Source organism: Labrus bergylta, chromosome 13 (assembly GCF_963930695.1).
Source record: "Labrus bergylta chromosome 13, fLabBer1.1, whole genome shotgun sequence".
Taxonomy (NCBI): Eukaryota; Metazoa; Chordata; class Actinopteri; order Labriformes; family Labridae; genus Labrus; species Labrus bergylta.
Window position 1 is genome coordinate 6,825,101 of NC_089207.1, and position 10,983 is coordinate 6,836,083.

Consider the following 10,983-nt stretch of genomic DNA (forward strand, 5'->3'; position numbering starts at 1 on the left):
CGTCACAGCTTTGCAGGAGCACATGATGAGATATTTCCATATCACATTTTTTAGCCCTAGTAGTATCTGTATTTGAAACTTTCAGAACATCATGTTTAAATGTTTTCACGTCCTGGAAAAAAAAAAACAATAGACCCGTTAGAGAAAGAGGATTGTCTTTGCCAAGGTCAAGAAGCTCCAGAAATTAACTTTATTAGACCGGCGCGTTTCAGCTCGTGGCCTTCATCGGGGTTAATTAAATTTATCTTCATACTTCAAGTGTTGCTGGAGCTCTTTGACCTCTTCAGGCCTTTCGCTCTCCATATGCAGTGATAGTTGGTGAAGCTGTGCCAGAAAACCTCTACTCTCATTATCTTTGTGAAAACACACGACCCAGGTTTTAATCACATTCACCTGCCTTAGTGTGCAGGTGAATATGTAACTCTGTTGTGATGTAGTCGATTGGTTCCATCACAGCCCTCTCAGATAGATTCATGTTCCATCCTATAGTGGCAACAGCTTGGTTATAATACTGACACCATCTTCTAGGGACTGGCATGGAGACAGACCTGTGGAGTGCAACTCTATAGGGGATTGGGCTCCGTTAAATATAGCCGAACATGAACTACGCAGTGTGATGATGATGGCAATGAGAGTGTGGTGGTAAATTAATCATTTGTTTCCCTCTTGTCCTCATCTTGCATTAATGCTGAAGAAGTAGGCAGAGTGACAATTGCAGCTGTGTCTAGGCAACCACAAACCGAATTTGATAGAGCAGCATCCTCTAAAGTCGTGATTTATACAGTTAGAAACCTGTGTAAAAAATGAATGAAACACAAAAGAAAGTGCTGAATATTCCAACCTGTAGCAAAAGGATTTGGTTCTTTTTTGCAATTCTATCCTCCTGAATTGATTTATATTTGGGGTTTGCACAAATCGACATATCTTAAAAAGATTTAGCAAAACTGTGATGGCACTTTTTTTTTATTAAAAACTATTTTCTTACATTGTGAGAAGTGAAATGATTAAGAAAATTCTAAGATTGATTGGTAATATTTATCAACAGTTGGAGCTTTTCAGGCACTTTATTTGTTTTTATAGGTTTATTCTCAATAAAACATATTCTTACACAAAAAAATGCCGACGGCCCTAAATCAGTCCCACCAGTGGTTCCTTGCCCCCATGTTGTTCCCCACTCTCACTCTTCCCAATTTCCAACTCCATCCACTGTCCTGACTCTTCAAAAAAGGCACAAACAAACACACACACACACAACAACAAAAAAAAGTGTAACAGAAAGCTGAACAACAATTTTAAACACAACTTCTTATGTTGCAGGCACTAAAACCTGAACATTAGCTGGCTGACTTTGAGCTTAAAAAAGTCAGATGGTTCAACGTTATTTTAACTTTATCATAATACTGTATAATTAAACAGTAATTTCAGCCATAGCCACCAAAAGCTCACATAAATAGGCTGCATAAAGCACGTGTAAAACAAAAAGACAACATGCTAAATGACCCTAGAAACGTAGATTGCAAAGTAACTCTTAACAGAATTTCATATCACACACAGCACATCTGTGTAAAAAGCTCATAGGTTTATTACACAACATTAACAAGTGTGTGTTTTTCCTCAGGCATTAGCCTGTGTAGTGTGTGTTATTAATGAATGAGCTCTCCACTCTGACTGTTTATTATTTAAAGTAGTCTTGAACAGCAGTAACATGTCAATCCTGGATGCACTCTGAGTTTGCATACAGAGGAAACTGGAGTCGGCTTGGCGGTCTCCGAGCAACAGCCAACGAGAGAGGGGGCCCAGCACAAAAACAGAGGTAGGAGGTAAAAGTGAGGGAGCGGGTAGATGTGGTAAATTAGAGCTGAGCATAGGGCTGTAGCAGCGCTGGTACCTGACAACAGGTAAGACCGAGTGATTGGTTTGTGTTTTCTCATCCGGAAAAATCTGACTTTAAAGTTCTTATGAGGAGTTTTTCAAACAGACTGAAATGAATATTGATGCTGCTGTGAAAACGAGCTACAAAATCAAAAGAGCCCATCAGTGACAACATTGATTATTTTTTATTGTTCATTTCAACGCCAGTAACTGCTGCCACGGGGTTGGTGTTAGCACGCTGAAGAAACAGTCTTAAATTTTCCACAACCGTTTTTCCAAAGTGAGTGACACACTTGAGATGTGAGTGTCTTTATCAGAAAAGACTACAGTACTTACACATGTACAGGAAGTGATCAGCTAAAAGATAAGAAGTTTGTCAGGATGCTTCAATCAATAAAGACCAAACGTTCCTCACAGGAGCTTTAATGTTTTTTCTCAGGTAAATTTAAATTGTGTGCTTCTGTTTTGTGTGAAAATGTGAGCATGAGTGTTCTTTAGATTTCTGATATATTTTGAGGCAGACCTGCAGTTTCAATGTACTGTTTACTAAACATGACCCAACTATCCAAGAGAAGCACTCACATGATGAGAAACTTGACGCTCCTCATCTATAATGTAGTTTTTGTAATAAGAGTCTGGGACAGGTAGAGGTGAGACCGGCATCAAACCTTTAATACACTTGTCACTAATCTCCGATATAAATAATTTAAGTGTCACTATATAGATGGGAGACTATTCATTATCCATTTTCATAAACAACTAGATACATTATAAGTTCCTCTTTTATTATTTTATAGGAATACAGGTAGATAAAAATGTTCTTAAGTATCAACACGAACAAAAGAATGTCCTAATACATTTTTTGGTGTGGATTTTTTCAAATAAAAGATGTTTCAGCGTGTTGTTATTCGCCTCATCTGGCTCCTAGCCTGTGGCAGGGATGACATGCTGAATAACAACTAAATAGAAAAAAAACAATCCTCTCTCTAATGGTCCATTTTTCTTTTTAGGTCATGAAAAAACCTCAGCCTTATTTCCATTCTGTTTAATTAACAGCCAAACACTTATCACAGGAGGTTTGTAACACATCTCTGACAGCTTTGTTAAAAGGGTATTTGGCATAAGAGTTTAATTAGTTGGTTTATTTGGGTTTAGAAATTGTTGTCAAAGTAATTCAAAAACATTAGATAGTTTTCAAACATAACCCTTGCAACTGCACTAAATCTTCAAGATATGGAAAATGTTTGGGGCCATAAACTGCCTAATGTACTCCCGGTAAGAATGCTTCTCCCTGTTTATGATATGAAGACTCCCTGAGGTTCCTGTACTATCCCAGTACATCACACAGAGGACAGACGTCTTTCACTGCCATTTCCCAACATCACTTTGTACTTCTCATGAATAAAATATCAAAGCTGGGACTATTTGCTGTACTGGGGATCTGAGAAGTATTGTTGTGTTGACACACAGGCTGTCTCTTTACCTCCCACTCTCGCCCTCACTATGGATGCTTCGGGCTGTCTGCCGCCATTTAAAATGCTAATCAACTTCTCAGCGCAAAGCTCAAAACTTTCTTCCTCCTCTTTGCGTGTTTGTTCGGCCCACAGCCCTGTCTCTCGTATGGCCTTCCTTTATAGTCGTATCACCTCAACATTTTTAGCCATTTACTCCGTTTCTCATATTTAAAATATGTCTAGTTGAAGTAGTTGATACTACCTTGCTTAAATAAGAAAATCACATCTCACTAAAGTAATGTAAGTGTACTTTAGGTAGTGAAATGTTCAATATTTGGAAGTCACTTATAAATGAGTAGGCAGATGTACGCTGTTCAATGTTTTTGGCATACTATAACACTACAATACCACTGTTTTGTTGTTTATGTGAATAGTTTTGTCTACCTTCTCTTTTTTGTCTTTCAGTAGATGCTCATTTACTTGTACATGTACATTACAAGTAAATTTCCATCCATCATTATGTTCGTGGGATCTCCTTTGGATAGTAACCCTACCTCCCCTATACCAGGCCATAGTCCTAGTTGTGATCATAGGTCTGATGGTACATCTGCCACTCTCCTGCCTCAGTCCCCTCCATGCTGGATAACGCAGGCACGTTGCGACCTTGCCCAGGCAGAGGCAGAGCTGCAACGCTTACAAGAGCGCCATGCCACTGAGACAGAATCTGTGAAGCTTGGTGTAGAGCGGGCCATCTTGGGAGCACGCAGAGAAGAGCGACGCCTGCTTGAGAGGGTGGAGCAGGACCATCGGGACACTCAGCAGCGTCTGGAGCAGATCCAGAGGGAGAACATGGCAGCGGCCCGGGTCAGCCAGTCCCTGTTGGACCAAAGGCTTCGTAAACTGGATCAACTTCAGCAGCAGGTTCAAGACGCTGCTCAACGATCAGGTCTGGATGAAAAAGGACCAAACCAGAACATGCTGCTAAAAGAGGTTGCAGATTTTCTTCAACCATGGGAAATATCAGTTTCTCTAAAGAAAGTGAACTTCAAGCCCAGTTCCCAACCAAATGCTGTTGCATTCGGAGATATTCGAGTGCAAGAACAAAGCCTGTGCCTGCATGTCGGAGGTTGTGGGCAACATGGGCAGCTGTGTGCCCTCCATTCACGGGACATGCAATGCGAAGAAACGAAACATCAAGGTTCTGGGGCACAGAAAAGCACTCTCCAACAGGGGTGGACCTCACCAACAGGTAGAGTTGTCAGAAAGATAAGCCTCTCTAACCGGAGTGATCTGGAATCAAAGGAGGAACAAAAGCTCACCCCAACAAAGATAAGTCCATGGTTTCAGAAAGGTGATCACTCTGACCTGGAGTCATCCCAGGATGATGAAATAGATTCAGCCTCTTTTCAGCCACAGACGGAGGATGTATTTCTGGCTGTCCCCAATGTACATAAAAACATGGATACCGATTGCAGAGAGTCGAGGAACAAGATGAAAAGTAATGGGAGACACTACTCTCCCAGGAATCAGAGGAAATCAATGACTCAGGTCTCAGGTAGGAGGCCAGCCCCCTCACCTGAAAGAAGACGGGAGCATACTAAGATTAGTCAGTGCTTAAGTTTAGACAGCCAGGTAGGAGATAAAAGAAAACATAGTCTAGAGTCCAATAGACACTCACGTTACAACAACAGTGGCCTATGTTATCCAAGAATTACTCCTAGAGAGCCTCTGACCAGCCAAAGCTGCCTGGACCTCACCCCTAGGGGCAGACCTCACTCATGCCTCAGCCAGTCTTCTGATGAACACTCTCTAGGGACCCATGGTGATTCTGGCCGAGCACCATCCCCCACAGACAGCCTTGATTCCAGCTATACCTTCATTGTTAGCCCGTCTCATGACTACAGCATGAACAGAGGGTCTCTGAACTACAATTGTCGTCTATCAAAGTCGGCAGTGGACTTGACCCACAAGACACGTCCGTTGATCAGCGGTGGAACAAGTGAGCATGTAGAAGTGTGGAACGTGAAGTGTGGCAACTTCAACTCCATGTCAAGTTCCCCCTCAAATTCACCAACTCTGAGTAGAGGACCAAGGGCCTCTGAGATGGGACGGGCACTAGCATACCCTACATACAGGAGTTATAATATGCTGCAGCAGCCACACACACAAAATACAGCAATTGGCTCAGAACAACCACTGGTAGCTAGGTCTTTATCCATGCCTTACATAGACAGTACCTCTCAAGAACCAAAGAGGGGCAGAGGGGAGAGAGGAGAGCCAGCCCTGGAGGAACTTGAGGAGGAGGGTGACGACCCATCCTTGACAGCATTCAACCCCAGAGGAATCCATCTGACCAGGCGGTTTGGAAAGCAGGGTTCAGGTCGGTCTGACCTCACCCTTCCAAGTGGAATCCATGCCACACCACAGGGCCAACTCTTTATAGTGGACTGTGGGAATGCACGTGTTCAGGTATGTTTTATGTAAAGTAACTTTCAGACATGTACCAAATAAAGTATGTGTATCATGCCAAATTAAGTTGCAACCAGCCATGAACTAACTTTACATCTTGAAACAGGTTACTGATCCTCGGGGTAATGTCCTCCAGCAAGTGACCTCCCCAACTTCTGAAGCCTCTTCAAGACGATGTCGGAATTACTTTGATATTGCTGTCAATGCAAAAGGCTTGATTGCCATAAGCTGTGCAGCAGAGAGAGCCCTGCTCGTGTTTAGCCGGCATGGTCGCCTGCTCCAGACTTTTGGAGGGTCAGGGTTGAGCTCTGCAAAAGATGAGCTTGAGGCTCCAAGGGGCGTGACCGTAACCAGACTGGATGAGTTCTTGATAGCTGATATCAGGAAAGGTACCTTAATTGCCCTAAAGCTTGAACCTAAGACAGGCTGTCGTCTTGAGCGCACAGTGGTAACTGGATTCCATAGGCCCTATTTAGTGGCAGCCTGCTTAAGCTCAGGCATGATAGCTGTGTCTGAAAGGGGCAATGAAACAGGTCGTGTTCCTTGCATCAAAGTCCTGGAACCAGGTTGGAACACAGTGAGAGTTCTGGGTGTATGTGCTGGAATGGGACCAGTGCTGGCCTGCCCCTGGGGAATCTGTATAGATACAGATGGTAATGTGCTGGTTGCAGACTGGGGACAGCAGCACAGGGTCCTGTTATACCCAGCACAGGGAGTGGGATGGCCCATAATAAGCCATGGATTGAGTAGTCCACGTGGCCTGACTTTGCTGCCTGAGAGCCAACTAGCAGTGTCAGACAGCATGCACCATTGCATAAAAATATATCAGTACAAGGTGAACCAAGACTAGAGAGATTAATTCAATGATTCAAGATGCATGTGGAGAGAAATTTGTGGGGAGGTCACCCATTACACCTGTGACCAATTTGAACATATTGGTTATAAAAATGGTTTGGGTAATTTTACAACAAAACTGCAAGTACGATCAAAAGCATTGCAAGCACTGATACTGAAAATACCTAAATGAATGTATTGGGGTTTGGTTTCTACTATAATGTAAGAGCAGTCAAATGTCAACAAGGACTTGTAAGCCAAAGGCTTTGCATCATAAAGGTAAAAATGTATGGAGCTAAGCCTTAGAGACCAAATCTGTATCATTATTACTATTACACTATTAGTTTAGTTTGGTTGTTTTTTGTTGTTCACTGTCTGCGTGTTAACCTTAATTATCTACAGGACATTTAATCTGCAGTTAGTTGTCACTCACAACTGTGTAGCTTGCAGAGACTCAACATGATGCCAGTCAAATACAGATGCAATATCAAAAACTGTCATCAATTATTTGAGTAATTTGAAGATTTTAGTTGGCAATGCAGATACTTCTAGCTCTTGCAGTGTGACATTTTATGTTGAAGTGTAAAATGAGGTTTTAACATTTTAATGGAATCTTGTCACGATTCGCTTCAGTAATTTCAACAATTTTCTGCATTGTCACTGATCTTTACTGACAAGTGAAGCTTTGGGTTTTTTTTTTTTGTCTTCCCACTCCCTTCTTTTACCAGCTGTGTCTGCCATGTATATTCCCATCTCTTTGATGGATTCTGTATTTAAAATGTGGATTTACTGCTGCCAGTTTATACTGGGTGGGCGGATGATCATCATTGATTCTACTCTGTGAAATGTGTCTGTTTTTTAGCAGATGTTTCATTCAGAGGAATGCTCATTTAGGATTAGGCAAAAGCTTAAAAGTTATTCAAGAGCTGTGCTTGCCATTAAGTGATTAACATCAATGTAGTTTATTTTGGTACACTTTCAATTCTAACTCCCTCACCACCTCGAGAAAATGTGTGATTACCCATCACTTTTTACAAATTCTAGATTCAGGTTTTAGATTGGGTCAGATTTCTGTTTTCAGGTAAATGCTTCCACTTCAAAAGGTCAGCATCATATGAATCTACAAGTGTATTAACAGACTGGATACAATGAAAATGATATGCATTTGAAGAAACTGATTTTCCAATAGATAGTCTACTATTAACATTTTATTTCATGTTAGCAATGTTTCAAATTTCCTGATGTTTCATGTTAGTGCCAGTGTTTTTGCTCTAAATGGAACACATCAGTTTAATTCAGCTTCAACCATAATAATGTGAGTGCTGAATGAAATTAATATCCACAAATCAAAGTTGCACACAGAGAAAGAACAGAAGGAGGAATCTCTTGGGTATTACACCCACTCTCTCATATCTGTTGCCAAGTGAAGAGTAACATAAGAGCTTTGTTTGCATTTGAAGTCAATGTCCTCCTCAACTGAGGGATTCATCATCATAATACAAACCCTTTCACTGATCAAACAGTATGCGCAGACTCATTCACGCTGGTGCCTTTAAGGTCTGAGCTTGTGCAGCAGTATAAAAGCAAGATGTTTATAGAAGAATTATCCTAAAATACCATACAGCCTCATGTAAATCAAGCACAGCCAAATACAATTTATAACATTATAAAATACCAGTTGTTTTACCCTCTCTAAAACACAACACATAGTCTAATCTAAAGAGAATATTTAACAAGCCGTGTTATGTAACAAACAACCCAGTTTGGATGTAAGCATAATGGAAACAGTGCGCTTTAGGGCTTCAATGTAAAGCATAAAAACATTACATAGCCTAATTAATTTCAGGGTGATTAAATATTTTCTTACCTTGTTATTACAAGCAATGGTGACCCCAAACTGAAACAGTTTCATTTCAATCATCAAACAAAAAACAATCAAAATCAAGACAAAAGCCTATTTAAATTCATGACAGCCTTCCTCCTTCTGTAACTTCAAATTCACTGCTTAACATATTTCTAAACTATAGTTAATATTTTAACGTATTTTAACATTAATGACTTTAAGTCAGCACCCCCTCTGAACATTTTGGAAATCAGAGGCTTGGTTTTCACTGTACTATCAAACTTACACTCTCGGTTTTCTTGCTAGCTCCCCAAAACGTTTTGCATCATACTTTATTAGAGTTAAGGTTTACTTTCAGCCCTATATTCCTGGTTCAGTTATTTTTGAAATATGCAAGAGGGGGTATTTTTTGGTTTTCCTTTTCCCCCACAAAGTAGCTGCAATTACTGCTGAAATTACAAACTGTCAAACTCTCCTGGCCATGGATACTACCTGAGAACTCTCCACATGCTCTTGTCCCCCCAACAAAGTAGATTTGGCTGTGTGTATTTGCTGGTATTACTGTACATCCTACTGTAGGCCTTCATGTACTTGGTAGAAAATGGCGGACATTTATCCAGTAGACCTATGAAGAAACATAACGTATTTAAGCGAAGTAAGCTGGCAAGCTAATTTTATGTTATTGATTTAACTAAATATTGTATAATCCACAGAATATTATACGGGCAGCCGATAGTCCTCGATATAAAGGATATAGACTTAAACCATAGAAAAACTTGATATATTCAGCATGTGAGGGTCAGCTTTTTACTTTAGCCTAGAGCTAATGTTAGCTTAAACTATCCCTCCTGAATCAGTTTGAGCAGGAAGAGTCAGGGATACTAACGGGGCAAGAGGTAGGTCGTCTATGTTGTTGTACATTACATTATAGACAGTCTTGCATTTCCCTCCTCTTATAATTAAAAGCTAACAGAATTAATCCATTGTTTTGGGGAGTGATGTATTTTCCTGCCCCTGCCACTAGGTGCTACTAAAGAAACATTTCCTACTCAAGCCTGGCTCTCTTGGACTTAAAATGATCCCAGTCCCTGTTTTTCATCTTAGATCATTCATCTGCTCCTTTTTCTCTGCAGAGCAAATCTTCCTGTTTCCCATCAGCTGTTTCCTGGCCGCTGAACTATCCTGTTTCTCCATTGTTCTCCACGTAAGCAAGCCTTCTTGTTTCCCAGCCAGCTGTTCATCCTGTCATCCAGCTTTCCTGTTCTGCAGTCTGATGACCTCTTCCTCCAGTTCACTTGCACTCTGCAACCCCCTATGATCAGATTATGTGTTTCATTAACATGCTTATAGATAATTTAGCTCTGTATCCAAAATAGTCCTTGCCCACTCTTTTAATAAAACGATTACTTGCATAATTGAAGCTACCGGAAATCATTCTCAAGAAGGATTTTAACACTCTCACAAGCTGCCAAAAAATGAGTTGTAAGCTTTTTTTGCAGTTGATTTCCAAATTGCTTGTTTAAAATTTTGTAACCAAACCAATCCTTCAAGCAAAGAAATAACACAGAAATCATAAAATTCTTGTTAATTTTGTCTGGAGGAGCTATTTGTTTCAATTGCAGTCTTATTGTATAATAGAACACCATAAACCCCTGCTCACTGAATTCACCCAGGCTGTTGCCTCCTCTCATTTATTCATGCTTAGGCTGTAGAGGAAGAATTATGGAAATGACTAGGCTCCTACGCACAAGACACCAACATATAATTGCCAGAAAGTTAGAGAGTACAGCACATTTAAACAGTACAAGAGCCTTCATCTCTTATTCTTACTGTGTCCTTTGTTGAGGAAATTTATAAGAACTTGACTTCAAACAAAAAAGATTCAGGAGACTCATAGAATACTCACGAGGAGAAATGAATTAACAGCACACGTGTGATACAGTGTCTTGCCAAGCCAGTTCTGTCAGACCGTACCATAGGCTTTGCATATATCCTAAAGATGATACTAAAGTCAGGGCCATGTTACCCTACCTAAACTTAAATGTGATGTCTAAGACAATTGGGAGCAGGCACTAAGTCCACCACTAAGTCCTTGCTTGGCCTAGTCACAGCTCAACCTATCAGCTCTGACTGTTGTCAGGAGCAGGGAATAAGCTAAATAACATCTGTACATCTAAAGAGATACATAAATTCCATCACATCCTTCATATAAAGTGTTATTCTCCCAGAACAAGTGTAATTTAATGTTCCTGAGGTCTGTTCATGTGTGTGCACCTGATGTTTACCTTTGGAACCTGTCTACCAAGCAGGGCAGGCGATTCTTTTCACAAATGTTACGCAAACCCTTCTCCAAAACATGTCTGCTGTTTTAACTCACCTTACATTAAAAGGAATGAGTAGGGTGACATTTCTAATTGAGGGAATACAGAGCAGCAGCATGGTTTCAGCAGCAGTAGACCTTTACAGCTGGTCTTTAACAAGGCAGCAACACACCTGTCAGCAACAATATAA